General features: G+C 37.7%; 1 protein-coding gene across 6 annotated transcripts in view; it reads left to right on the top strand.

Annotated features, from left to right (window-relative positions):
* The window catches only part of LRATD2 (LRAT domain containing 2), a 459703-nt gene that overhangs the window by 211272 nt on the left and 234718 nt on the right, over window positions 1-13713 (top strand). For all 6 annotated transcript variants that reach the window (XM_079901169.1, XM_079901167.1, XM_079901164.1 and 3 more), the window contains one exon: window positions 10469-10545. The gene's annotated coding sequence lies outside the window, so the exon portion shown is untranslated. The remainder of the gene's footprint in view (window positions 1-10468; window positions 10546-13713) is intronic.

Genomic DNA, 13713 nt, shown 5'->3' on the forward strand with positions numbered 1-13713 from the left:
GAAAGACAAACACCATATGATATCACTTATATGTAGAATCTAAAATATGACACAAATGATCCTATCTATGAAACAGAAACAGAATCAGGGACATACAGAATAGACTGGTGGTTGCCAAGTGGGAGAGGGTGGGAGGGTTGGATGGGGAGTCTGGGATTAGCAGATACAAACTGCTATGTGTAGAATGGGTAAACAACAAGGTTCTACTGTATAGCACAGGGAACTATATGCAATATCCTGTGATAAACCACAATGGAAGAGTATGAAACAGAATGTATATATATGTATAACTGAGTCACTTTGCTGTACAGCAGTAATTAACACAACATTGTAATTCAACTACACTTCTATTAAAAAATAAATTTATAAAATAAAATTTAAAATGTTGCATAGAATTTATGAATTATTCATATACAATTAGCATAGAAGAATTGTCTTTATTTTCTGCTTTTGAAAGTACATGCAAAGAGGATGGTAGTGGAGAGACATAGACAGGGCTCAGAGGTCATATGAACATGCACCCTGGCACTTTAATGTTCTATTTTAGAAATATAGCATTGGAGTTTTAATCAATGCTATCGGAATCTCAAACAAAATGAGAAGAGAGTCACCCTCCATTCAAGTGTCCATACCGATCTGAGAGAACCTGCCTTGGCTTTCATTTGCTATTAGCCAATCTTGGGCAATAATAGTATAAACAAATGCAAATTATGTAGACATACTTAAAGATAATGCATTTCAAAAGAACTTTGAAGAATCCCTAGAAACATGTGATTTGGGTTTAAAACATAAGGAGACATTATATCTATGAGGCTAGATTATGTAATCATGAAATGGGGACAGATTGAAACATGAGAGAATTCTATGGAGATGAAAATTCCATGCCTGAGAGTAGGAAGGGTCTTCTCTGGACTCCTCACTTCCTCTGGAGCTGGAGGATATTTGAGCTTTCCAACCCAGCTGCTGGGAGGTTGGAATGCTGGACAGCAGTGTAGACCTACACTGTAATGCCAAGTGATATTTCAGTGTTTCGAATACGGATATGAATTGATATTGCCAGATGGAGCCTTTTATTGGGACTTCCCATGCCTTGAGGAAATGACTAGCAGCCCTTGCGGAAAACAGTTCAAGTTAGCCTTTTCCTGCTTCCACCTACATTTGGGATGAAATAAAAGTGTCTTTTTTGTTAGACCAGTTTTGGGCCAAGCAGGAATGTGTGAAGAAAGTACTGTACTTGGAGGAGAAAGATGAGGTGCAGAAAGAGAAGCCAGTAAAACATTTGGAGAAAATTCTTCCCACAGAGGCCATTGCAAAGTAATGAAAGAACAGGAGGTATTGGTCCCCAAATTTTTCCAGTTCAGAGAGGCTGGGATTTTATGTAAAATGCCTTTGTATAGATTTCTGTAGAAGTCTTTTTCTTATAGTTTTTCCGTGCTTTGCAATATAACGTAAAATAACAAATTTTATTGAGGTGTCACCTTGGCCCTTTGGAAAATGGACTGAAAAAGACAGGAATTGTATGTAAGTCCCAAGTAAACCTGTTAGAAAAGGTAGCTGCCACTTTTCAATTCTTCCATTTCCTGATTGCTCTGATTTTGTCAATTTATTTTAAATAGTGTGTTGGATAATCTCACTATCCAGGAAACATTCTTCATAAATGATGGTTGTAAATGAGGAGATTCATTGTGAACCATTGTGTTCCTTTAGTTACATTTAGAGTCCTTGGGTGAAACAGACAGAACCAAAAAGCCTTCCTTGAAAATACTAGCATAAGGCCCTTCCTCTTAGAAAGGGGAAGAATTTAAAAGGCTTGTATCTTGAAAACTATCTTGAACTTGAACATATGAGGTAGCACTGTATGGTTGATTATCCACATTTTACCTAATACATTTTGGAAAATAAATGGCTTCCTTATTTTATTTGCTATTTATGTATTGAAGTTGTTTGCCTACATTTGAGAGGGAGAGAGTTAGGACTTCTGATTCACAAGCCCTTGTTAAGTAGAGAAATACCATTAAGCACTGCTCCTTGTTTTTCTGAAAGCTCATATTTGGGACTCATTATAATGATAGTTTTTTCCTCAATAGATTCCTTTTAAAAATCACTCTTGAAAGATGAGGACTGAGCTACCCAGAGGAGACATGAGAGGAAAAATAAAAGTTCATCCTAAGTACATAGTTTTAAAAAACGTTGAATCCAAAGAGTTAGATGTGTTTTATTACTGAGCAATAAATTTTGGTAATTATTATATATGCACTTAAAAATAATGTATATTCTGTCATTAATGAATGGTCCTATACACATAAGTTTTTTTTTTCTTAACATCTTTATTGGAGTATAATTGCTTTAAAAATGGTGTGTTAGTTTCTGCTGGATAACGATGTGAATCAGCTATACATATACATATATCCCCATATCTCCTCCCTCTTGCGTCTCCCTCCCACCTTCCCTATCCCACCCCTCTAGGTGGACACAAAGCACCGAGCTGATCTCCCTGTGCTATGCGGCTGCTTCCCACTATCTATTTCACATTTGGTAGTATATATATGTCCATGCCACTCTCTCACTTCATCCCAGCTTACTCTCCCCCCTCCCTGTGTCCTCAAGTCCTCAAATCCATTCTCTAAGTCTGCATCTTTATTCCTGTCCTGCCCTTAGGTTCTTCAGAACCATTTTTTTTTTTTTTTAGATTCCATATATATGGAATCTAAATCTTACCCAATCACACTTGGGTAAGAACCACTTGGCCTATTTCACAGGTACATTTTAGAGTTATCAAATGACTTATAATTCTGGGTTAAACTGCCTTCCCCTGAGAGTCAGGATGTTGCAGGTGAGCTCTAGCTAGCAGCTTCTCTGGGGTCTTTGTAGGGGTTTCTTGACAGAGGCCTTTCCTTCAAGGCAAATGTCATTCTTTGGTAGGCTTCCTAACCGGGGGCACCCATTTCTCACTGGTTGCAATGGAGGGGGAAAAGGAAAGCGCCTAATATAGCTGGCACACTTTGAACAAGATGTGGTGTCCCAGGGAGCAGCTAGTACACCTTGGCATGTGTTCCTTCATACTTTTCCTATCTCCAAGTACTGATAAGCCCCTGCCAAAACTTCTCTTTCTTCTGTCCTCTCCCTTACGGTTTCTCAACATTCCTTTGGGAATGCCACTCTGTAGAGATCAGACTTTGCGGACCCTCAAGTGGTGAGAAAAATGTTGTTAAATGGGAGACATAGTATTGGGTTGGCCAGAAAGTTCGTTCAGTTGGTGAATACGTTGTTCAGTTAAGGTCTTCGTGAAAATGAAAAATGTGTCTTTCATTGTTACTTAAAACTGAATGAACATTTTGGCCAACCCAGTAGAATGAGCCCTGGGCATGCAGTCATGGAACCCTATTCTAGGCTCAGCTCTGAGATATGATTTTTTTTTTTTTTTGCGGTACACGGGCCTCTCACTGTCGTGACCTCTCCCATTGCGGAGCACAGGCTTCGGACACGCAGGCCCAGTCGCCATGGCTCACGGGCCCAGCCGCTCCATGGCATGTGGGATCTTCCCACACGGGGGCACGAACCCATGTCCCCTGCATTGGCAGGCGGACTCTCAACCACTGCGCCACCAGGGAAGCCCTGAGATATGATTTTGATGCAGTGACTCAACCTCTCTGGGCCTGCTTCATCTGCTGGAAAACCAGGGGACCAGTCTAAATATTTTGTTCTAACCTAACCTAACTTGCAGTTCTCTAATTATTTCTTCTTCTGTGTTTATTCTGTATTCTCATTTATAAAGTTTGTAATTTATTCATTTTATTTTTCAGTTCTGGAATTTCTATTTGATTCATTTCTCAGGTGATAGTATCTACTTTTTATTCTATTTTTTGAACATATTTATCACAGGATTTAAGTGTCCTTGTTTGATACCTCTAATATTTATATCCCTTGAAGATTTTCTGTCATTCATTTCTTCCTCCCATCTTCCCTGGTGACTTTTATTGTATTCTGGAGATTGTGTGTAAAAAATGAGAAAGATCCTTTCCCTGAAGGATGTTTATTTTGTTCTCAGCCAGTGACATACAGTAGGAACAGATCAGCTAGATGTAAACGTATATTGAAATGATTCAATGTTGGGTGTCAGCCTTTGTGAAAATTGGTCTCTTTATGGTTTTTCCACCATCCTAGGACATCACCATTCAGCATCTCAACTAAAAGTTACATGAATTGGTTAAAATGTTTCTTAAAATTAGTAACTTCTAGATTCCTACCCCTTTCATTCAGAGCTGACTATGTCTTTGTTTTTCCAACCAATCATTCTTGCTTCCAGTAAGACCATTGGTAATGAAACTTGTTTAAAACAAGGCTCTACTATTGCCTCTGAGATATTTTTCCATGATACTGAAAACCTTGGCAAGTTTTGGTGGACATGCCTAGGCCGTGACTGTTACATCATGACCACTGCTTGGCCAGCAGTAACGAGATATATCACAATTTAAACAATGTTAACATGTGAAAAGAAAAGAATACATCTTAAAATGGATGGAATGCCATGTGAATAGCACTCAGAACAGTTCCTGATGAAGAGTAAATGTAAATTATTATTTTTATTTTGAGAAGAGTGGTAACATGATCTAACATACATTTTTAGAAGACTCTAAAACTCAATAGTGAGAAAATGAACAATCCAATTAAAAAGGATCAGAATAGAAATCTCATCCAAGAAGACATACAGATGGCAAATAAGCATATGAAAAGATGTGCAACAGCATATGCCATTAGAGAATTGCAAATTAAAACGAAAATGAACACACCTGAAACATGAACAACATCAAATACTGGAGAAGGTGTGGAGCAACAGGAATTCTCATTCACTGGCTGTGCCATGCAAAATGGTACGGCCAATTTGGAAGACAGTGTGTCACTTTTTATGAAACAAAACATACTCTTAAAATATGATCCAGCAATTACCCTTTGTGGTATTTATCTAAATGAGTTTTTTAAAAATGCCCACAGATGTTTATAGGAATTTATAAGTGCCAAAAGCTAGAAGCAACCAAGATGTTCTTCGGTAGTAACAGTAGTAAATGGATAAAAAACTGGTACATCTAGACAATGGAGTGCTGTGGTATTCAATGCTAAAAAGAAATTAGGCATCAACCCATGAAAAGATATGCAGGAACCTTAAATGCATACTGCTAAGAAGAAAAGCCAGTTTGAAAAGGTCAACCTGCAAAGAAAAAAGCCAGTCTGAAAAGGCTACATACGGTATGATTCCACCTCTATCACATTCTGGGAAAGGCAAAATTATGGAGAGATTGAAAAGATCAGTGGTTGCCAGGAGGCAGAGGGGATGCAGGTATGATGGTTAGGCAGTACACAGAGGATTTTTAAGGCAGTGAAACTATTCTGTATAATACTATAATTGTGGATACATGTTTTGCATTTGCCAACACTCAGAGAGTGTGCAGCACCAAGACTGAATCCCAGTGTAAACTATGGACTTTGGGTGATTATGATGTGTTAATGTAGGTTCATTAATTGTAACAAATATACAGCTCTGGTGTGGGATGTTGATAGTGCGAGAGGCTGTGCATGGTGAGGCATGGGCCGTATGGGAACTCTCTATACTTCCTGCTCACTTTTTCTGTGAACCTAAAATTAGTCTATAAATAAACTCTATTAAAATGTAAAAAAAAAAAATCTACCTGTGATGTAGAGAATGGTTTCAAGCAGGTGAGTTTAAGGAGATCATTTAAGAGGCTTTTTTCTTTCAAATAATAAATCATTAAATTTTGAACAAGTGATTAGTGTGGGGGTGCAAGGGGGTCCAGTTCTTGACATGTTTGGAGGCGTATTAAACAGAGTTTCTGATGAATTGCATGTGGGTCATTAGAGAAAGTGGAATTATAGATGAATGCACGGTGCAGTACCAAGAAGACTGGAATTGATATTTAACAAAATGAAGAAGTAAGGAGAAGAAGGTTCATTAGGGTGTTGGGTAAGTAGAGGAAGGAAGATCAAGATTATGATTTAGGATATTTAAGTGTCTGTTAGATATTAAAAAGTAAATATGGAGTAGGCAATTGTATACAAGTGTCTAGAGTTCAGGGGACAAATCTAAAGTTGGGATCTAAATTTCGAAATCATCAGTGATAACATGGCATTTCACATCCTGAGAATGATTGGGATTACCTAGGGAGTAAGTTTTAGATAGAGGAGAGGGCTGATAATACAGCCATGGTGGACTTCAATGCTAAAGATTTGGAAAATGGGGAGAAATCAGAAAACAAGACTGAGAAGGAATAACTCCTTGGATAGGAGGAGAATCAAGAGAAAGTAGGATCCTTTAAGCCAAAAAAGAAAAAAAAATGCAGAAAGATGAATCAACAGAAAGATGGAGGGTGTTGTATGCTGCTGTTAAGTTGCATTATGAAACATCTAACATTCTTTTAAAAATAATTGTTGAATTTCATCACCTAATACTTTATTTAAGATTTTCTTATTTTGATCATTTATAAATGAAGTAGAATAATGATTTTCTGTCATTACTCAGTCATTATTTGTAGGTTAATGTTACAATAGTCTCTTGACATCAACTAAGCAAAATTACCTAGGTAAGTGCAGGATGTAAGGGGTATCAGTGAGAATACCCCACACTGCCAGTTTCCAGCCGTTTTATTTATTTATTTTAATTTATTTTTCAACATCTTTATTAGAGTATAATTGCTTTACAATGATGTGTCAGTTTCTGCTCTATAACAAAGTGAATCAGTTATACATATATATATGTCCCCATATCTCTTCCCTCTTGCATCTCCCTCCCTCCCACCCTCCCTATCCCACCCCTCTAGGTGGTCACAAAGCACCGAGCTGATCTCCCTGGGCTATGCAGCTGCTTCCCATTAGCTATCTATTTTACGTTTGGTAGTGTGTATATGTCCATGCCACTCTCTCACTTGCTCCCAGCTTACCCTTCCCCCTCCCAGTATCCTCAACTCCATTCTCTAGTAGGGCTGCATCCTTATTCCCGTCTTGCCCCTGGATTATTCTGACCATTTTCTTCCTTTTTCTTTCTTTTTTTTTTTTTAGATTCCATATATATGTGTTAGCATATGGTATTTTTCTCTTTCTGACTTACTTCACTCTGTATGACAGTCTCTAGGTCCATCCACCTCACTACAAATAACTCAGTTTCGTTCCTTTTTATGGCTGAGTAATATTCCATTGAATATATGTGCCCCATCTTTATCCATTCATCTGTCGATGGACACTTAGGTTGCTTCCATGTTCTGGCTATTGTAAATAGAGCGGCAATGAACATTTTGGTACATAACTCTTTTTTCTTTTTTTGAGGTACGCGAGCCTCTCACTGTTGTGGCCTCTCCCATTGGGGAGCACAGGCTCCGGACGTGCAGGCTCAGCGGCCATGGCTCACGAGCCCAGCTGTTCCGCGGCATGTGGGACCTTCCCAGACTGGGGCACGAACCCGTATCCCCTGCATTGGCAGGAGGAATCTCAACCCTGCGCCACGAGGGAAGCCCCTACATGACTCTTTTTGAATTATGGTTTTCTCAGGGTATATGCCCAGGAGTGGGATTGCTGGGTCGTATGGTAGTTCTATTTGTAGTTTTTTAAGAAACCTCCATACTGTACTCCATAGTAGCTGTATCAATTTACATTCCCACCAACAGTGCAAGAGGATTCCCTTTTCTCCACACCCTCTCCAGCATTTATTGTTTGTAGTTTCTTTGATGATGGCCATTCTGACCAGTGTGAGTTGATACCTCATTGTAGTTTTGATTTGCATTTCTCTAATGATTAATGATGTTGAGCATCCTTTCATGTGTTTGTTGGCAGTCTGTATATCTTCTCTGGAGAAATGTCTATTTAGGTCTTCTGCCCATTTTTGGATTGGGTTTTTTGTTTTTTTGATATTGAGCTGCATGAGCTGCTGTGGAGTTTCTTTAACAAACTTTTTTGAGAAGTTTTAAGTTTCAGAAAAATTGAGTAGATATTAAAGAGTTCCTATGCACTTTCTCACACCCCTCCCCCAGTTTGCTCTATTATTAGCACTTTACATTTATTACAATTGATGAGCAGTTATTGATACGTTATTATTAGCTAGAGTCTATAGATTACTTCAGGGTTTACTCTTGGTGTTGTAGGTCCTATAGGTATTGACAAATGTATAGTGTCCTGTATCCACCATTACAGTATCATACATAATAGTTTCATGACCTAAAAAAACCTCAGTGTTCCTTCCATTTGTCCTTTCCCCTGCCTCAAGCCTTGACAACCATTGGTCTTTTACTGTCTACATGGTTTTTTCTTTTCCGAAATGTGATATAGTTAGAAAGGAATCATACAGTTTGTAGCCTTTTCAGATTGACTTCTTTCACTTAACAATAAACATTTAAGGTTCCCACATGTCTTTTTATGGCTTGATAGCTCATTTGTTTTTGACTGCTGAAAACTATTCCACTGCCTGGATGTACCACAGACTGTTTTTCTATTTATCTATTGAAATACATGGAATTGTGTTTTTGTGTATTGTCCTAATCTAGTTTGAGAAGCTGGGTTGCACTAGAAACATAAAATTATTTTTTTTCTTTGTTCTGGATAACTTGTATAAAATGTATTATCTGTGCCTTGAAATTTTGTGAAATGTCCCTTTAAGAATGTCTGGGTCTTGGACTGTATCAGTCAGTATCCAGTCAGAGGACAGAAATCATAGAGTAATTTGAAGAGAAAAAGAAGTAACAGGAGTTATTAAATAGTAATGTGGAACTCTAAGGAACACAGAATAGCATGTACATAGACAATTCACTCCTTTTATGGCTGAGACAGAAGTCCAGGGGGAACAAATTTGGAAAAGGAATCCCTCCTCCCCACCAAAGGCTGAGATTTATACTTTGTTGGAGAGGGCGTGACTACAGTTTTCTGGGTTGTGGAAGAGTTACTTATGTGCCATAGGACCAGGCTGATAATGAGGAAACTGCCTAGTGGGGCATCAAAAGTTGCAGGAACCTGCCTTCTGGGGTCCTGATGATGGAACTAGATGGGAAGTTGGCCCTTGAGTTCTGCTGAAACTCAACAGGAAACCACCTACTGGGGTGCCTGGGAGACTTTCTAGAAAAGGGACTGGGACACTGTATACAGGGGTGTTCCTGAATTTGCTAGGGGCTGGCTGTGGTGCTAGCAGAACTCACCAGAAACTTCCTGCTGGATCACCTGTGAGACTCCTTGGAAAGTCATATGGAGAGCCTAGAGAAGTTGCCAAGTACAAGCCCCTTGTGGAGTTTACACTGAACTCCCAGGGAAGCTGCCTGGGGGGCTGGTGAACTCACTAGAATGCCACCATGGGGGTGCCACTGAAATTTGCTGGTGGGCACTGAATGCTATAGGAGCCAGAGGAGAGTAGTAAGCACATGGAAACCAGGTAGAGAAGTCCCCTTCTCCTGCAGTGTTCCTCCATAACAGTGGACTGACAAAACCTAATGTTACGTCAGCTGGCAAAGAAGAAATGTTTATAGGGTCCAGCTTCAGTATCACAAAGCAGGACAACTAAGGGAGGATTTGGGGCTGAGAAACAATAAGATTCTAGCTGGTACAGGGACTTTATTTTTTTGTTGGGAAGGAGGGCAAGGATAGGGAGAGATTTTTGATAAGAATTTCCATTTCTGTTAATGTTTGGCTGTTGACCATACATAATGCATTCTTGTTCCAATTTTGGCATTTAATCTTTTCCCAGGAATTTTTCTGTTACAGCTAGACTGTCAAATTTACTGTTGAGTAGTTTTCTAAATATTTCTTTAAAAATAATAAAAAAATAATAATACATATTTAAAAATCTGTTCGTAGTTTTTTATCCTTTTATAGTCTTTTAACCTTTTTTGTATCTATTGCTGCTGGTTCGCAAAATAGTCCCTATACATAGAGGGCAGGGAGAGACTAAAAACAGAGGCAGACCACTTCAGATGGGTAGATGGCAGTTTTAATAAGCAAGGGAACTTACATACAAGACTTGTCTTGGGTGGCTGAAAACTGAGTAGATCTACACACCTGCCCGCCAGAATCTTAAAAGTTTATACAGAGGACTTAACAGGGTTCAGTCACATATACCACCCAGAGGGTCTCAACAGCACCCCACTGTCTCAAAGTTGCGTCCTTGAAAATGGCTCCCACTGTGGGAACGGTGGGCAGAGTGTACATTCAAAGGACAGGGGAGGGGGTGAGGAGGCTTCTATTGCTGGGTCCAGCCCAAGAGGTCAAGTGGTGGTCACATCCTCTTGATGACCTCTTCCAACAATTGCAGAGGTTGTTAGTGATCACCGAAACAGTGCATGTGTTTTCCCTCATCCTCATTTTGGGTGAGGACATGTGACTGTTGGTTGGTGCAAACCAAAGAGAGATGAGCACAGTGTGACTTCCAGATCAAGGAAGTGAAGAGCCAGTGTTCCTCATCCTTCTCTTTCTTCTTCTGCCACAGGTTCCATGGACCCCTGATTGCTGCTTGAGGAGAATTGCCCTGTGGATTTGACTGACCAACGATTGTGATATAAGCAGGTAAAAAAACATTTATTATGCTATACCAGTGAGATTTGGGGTTTTGTTGTCAACTATCCTTAATTACCCAGACTAAAACAACAATGCTTTCTCTTTGTCCCTCTCTCTCTTTCTCTCTCTCTCTCTGTCTCTCCTTGATCAGTCTTTCTGGAAGTTTATCTACTTTGGAAGTCTTTATAAAAGAAAAATCAGCCTTTGGGTTAGTAGAGCACAGCTGATAAAAGTACAGAATATTAATCATTCTCTGGTCCTTACTAGCTTTGTGATCTTGGGGAAGTTATGCAATCTCTCTGTGCATTGCTTTACTCATCTTTAAAATGAGAATGAATAATTTTGCCTTTATCTAAGGGTTGTTGTGAGGAGTGAGTGAGTCAATATAAGTAAAGCACTTAGCCCTTAGCATATCGTTTATGCCATATGTGCTGTAAACATGTTATCTATATTTTTTCTCTACTTTATGGATTTCTGTCTTCATCTTCACAACTTCTTCTTCTCTGGATTTATTCTCTTTTTTTTTTCCTAGTGTTTTGGGCAATGTTTAGCCCACTTATTTATAACCTTTCTTTTCATCTGGTAAACAATTTTTAGGATATATTATGCCCCTCACAGTACTTCCTTCACTGTTCCCAGACATTTTGACATGGAGTGCTTTTGTGCTCACTCAGCTGTAATTTAGTACTTTCACTTATGAATTTCTCTTTAACCCAAGTGCTGTATAGTTGTATGTTTTTTGGATTTACAGATATTTGGAGTTTCTATAAGACTTTATATTTGGTTTGATTCTTATTTTATTGAGTAATAATTGGAAAACTCTAAGATATTGCTTCTTTGCAATTTATTGAGGCTTTTTTTGTGTGTGTCTCAGTAGTTGGTTGAGTTGTATGAATGTTTCATGTCTGCTTGGAAAAGAAAAATTGTGCTCACTGGCTATAAAGTCGCTGATGTATATTTTGGTTCCGTTAGTAATTATCATATATACAAATTTTTAATTTGTTTCCCTGAACTGTCTGTTTCTGAAACACAGGGTTTTAAATCTACAACTACAACTACTGATTTAGTAGCTATTTCTCTTTGTAGTTCATCAATTGCTGTCAGAGATTATGTATGTAAGTTTTATGTGGTAATATATTCATTTTTATCATATCTTTTGGATCTTTTGTTCCTTTTATCAGCCTACATACAAGATAAAATTTTATTTATAATGATTTTTTGCTTTCAATTCTATTTAGTCTGAAATTAATGTTGCTACACTATATTTCTTTCAACCATATTTGCCTGGTGTGTTAGTTTTCACTCTTTTATTTTTATTTCATTTTACGTGTGTTCATTGTTGCATATGTGATTATGAATTGGTGGGTAAAGGACACATGCATACCTGCTATAAGTATGTGATTTAGAAATTTATACATTTCTTATTTAATGCAAGTATAAGAACTTAATGGAATAAAGGTGGTAAAAGCAACCAAGAACAGAAACATATCTTTGCATGACTGTTTCATTGCTTTGTTTCTATGTGGTTCACTGGTGGAAGGGACAATTTCCATGAAGTTTGTATTCTGTTAGAGTTGAGTAAATGCTAAATATTTATTGCACCTCTATCTTTTTAGTTCTGGCTTAACAAAGCAATTCCAGAACAGCTTATACTAAAAATCATTTTGCCTTAGTTTTTGAGAAGACATATAAACATATAGTTTTCTTGATTCTTGAACTAAATGCAGCACCATAGAGGCTATCTCCTTATCAGTGCCAGGGAGGGGATGGTGTCCTTGAATAATATCTTCACTTCCAGATTTCCAGTGTTCTGAAGTATTCTGCCTTATTCAGGCAGTTTCTTGGAAATAATTTATGACCAGAGCTCTTTTTCAATATTAGTCAGAGTGAGGCCATACTAATTTGTGCTTACAAATAAAACCTCAAAAGAATGCAACAATAATTCATTATTTTTTATTCACGTCATAGTTTGGTGTGGGAAACATGGCTCTCCTTCATCATTCTACTCCAAAAGGGGACTCAAGGGTATAGGCTACTACCAGAGCTGTAACACATTGGCTCTTGAGTTGATCCAACCAGGGAAAGGAGAATTAGAGCATCATATTTTTAAGGGCCAGCCTTGAAAGTGATTTACACAACTTCTGGCCAATTAGCACAGTCCAGAACTCAGTCATATGTTCAGAAATTAGCTGTCAGAAAGACTAGGACATGCCTTCTTTTCTGTCAATCCAAGAAGAGGAAATGGTGGTGAACTTGTTATTGCCCTGTCGAATGGTCCAGTTGAAATCTTTGTCTTTTGATTGGTACATTTAAGCTACTTAAATTTATCATAAATTTTAGTTACTTTTGAAATCTCATTTCATGTTTTTTATTTATAATACATACATATTCCTTTTATCTTTCTCTTTTACTAACCTCCATAGATAAATTTTGTTTTGTTAGTTTGAAGGTCTTATGTTCTACTTTAATTTTGTTAGTTATCCATAACATATTGAGGCTTATAGTTATTTTTTCTCCCAAGCAGCCTCTTAAGTTTGTCAATTTTTATCTTCCTTTGCAGTAAAGCTCTCTCTTACCTCCTCTGATCTTTCTCCTTGGTCCTGCTATATCACCATATAGTTATTACTTAGAAATGCACTCTAGATACACTTTAATAATTTGGGAGGATATGTCGTTGGTTATTGTTTATTTTTACAAAGACATATTTGATTAAGTAATTTACTTCTCATATCTTACTGCTTTCGTTTCTTACTACTGGAGTACTTATTCTAAGACTTCTTTCACAAAGGTTCTGGCTGTGGCAAAATTTCTGCTGCAGTCATTATTGAAAATATTTGTATTTCAACTCTTGTTTAAGTGATAATTGAGCTGGTTATAATATTCTATATTTGCAATTCCTTGCCTTTACCACTTTGTTATTATTACTCCGTTACTTTTCATCTCAGGTATGCGTAATTCTTGTCATTTCCTTTCAGGTGATCTGCTTTTACTCATGGAAGTTTTTCTCTTTCATGTGGGTAACTTAAATTTGATAACTAGTTACACCTTTGACTTTTCTAATCTTTATTAAACTATTTAATCTAATTCTTACATATTTCTTTAATTTGGGTATATTCTTAATCCTTTACTTACATATTTCCTCCCTTTTAATTAGTTTTTCTCAGATTTTATAATGTT

Source organism: Stenella coeruleoalba, assembly GCF_951394435.1.
Source record: "Stenella coeruleoalba genome assembly, chromosome: 17".
Classification (NCBI taxonomy): domain Eukaryota; kingdom Metazoa; phylum Chordata; class Mammalia; order Artiodactyla; family Delphinidae; genus Stenella; species Stenella coeruleoalba.